Source organism: Agelaius phoeniceus, chromosome 7 (genome assembly GCF_051311805.1).
Source record: "Agelaius phoeniceus isolate bAgePho1 chromosome 7, bAgePho1.hap1, whole genome shotgun sequence".
Classification (NCBI taxonomy): domain Eukaryota; kingdom Metazoa; phylum Chordata; class Aves; order Passeriformes; family Icteridae; genus Agelaius; species Agelaius phoeniceus.
Genome location: NC_135271.1, coordinates 1,737,501 through 1,738,800, shown reverse-complemented (window position 1 = coordinate 1,738,800; position 1,300 = coordinate 1,737,501).

Here is a 1,300-nt window from a genome sequence, read left to right as displayed (position 1 = left end):
GTCTGCAGAGGTCTTCGGCCCTCGACGTGACTCTAGGGGGCCATGGGGGCTCGATGCCGAGGCGCCGGGGCCCAGCACGAAGCCACCGGCCCTCGTCCACACAGAGACAGAAACAGTGACACGCACCCACCCTCCCACCCTCCCCACCCCCCCCCACTCCACACACTCTCACCCCAAGGCCACCCCTGCAGGCTACGGCCACCCCTGCAGGCTACCACACCGCTGCGCGTGCAGGCACGCGCGGCCAACCATCCCCGCCCCCTCCCTACCCCCCAGCCTCCTCCCCCTGCCCCCCTGCCACCCACACCCGCCCGCCCATGCGCATGCACGCTCTCGTGTGCCCTCTCTCCCTGCCCCTGCCCCTGCCCCTGCCCCTGCCCCTGCCCCTGGCCCTGCCCTCTCTGTCGCAGCCGCAGCCGCCCATCGGTGGTTGGGGGCGCCCCACCCTCCCCCATCAGCCTCCCCGGCACCATCTGCATACTTTTCCCGCTTGCTAGGGGGCCATAGGCTAAGGCCAGCCTGGAACATCAGGTCTACACAATGGCCTGGGACAACAGGTCTACCCTGGGGCCAGGGACAACAGGTTTACCCAAGGGCCTGGGACAACAGGTCTACCCAGTGGCTGGGCTGCCTTAGGCAAAGGCCGGCCCAGGCACAAGAAGTCTACCCAAGGGGCCAGGCTGCCGTAGGCAAGGGCTGGCCCAAGGACAAAAGGTCTACCCAAGGGCCTGGGACAACAGGTCTACCCAGCGGCCCGGGACAACAGGTCTACCCCAAGGGCCGGGCTGTCTGAGGCAAAGGCTGACCTGGGACAACAGGTCCACCCAAGGGCCTGGGACAACGGGTCTACCCCGGGGCGCCCAGGTGGCTGTGGCCCAAGGCCGGCTGTGGACAACAGGTCTACGCAGTGCCTGGGCTGCCTTGGGCGAAGGCCGGCTGTGGACAACAGGTCTACGCAGTGCCTGGGCTGCCTTGGGTGAAGACCGGCCCGGGGACAACAGGTCTACCCTGGGGCCAGGCTGCCGTAGGCAAGGGCCTGCCCGGGACAACAGGTGGCCACAGGCCAAGGCCGGCCGTGAACAAGAGGTCTACTCCAAGGCCTGGGCTGCCCTAGGCAAAGGTTGGCCGCGGACAACAGGTCTACCCCCACCACTGGAGACGGCAGAAAATGGGTACCCCGCCCACACCATGCGCCTCCGCACAGGAGTCCTCGGTGAGACCCGCCGCTGCCACTGCCTACGCCTGTGCGGCCAAGCCCCGGCCCTGTGTCTCGGGCCTGGGACCCGCGCAGAGGGAAGTC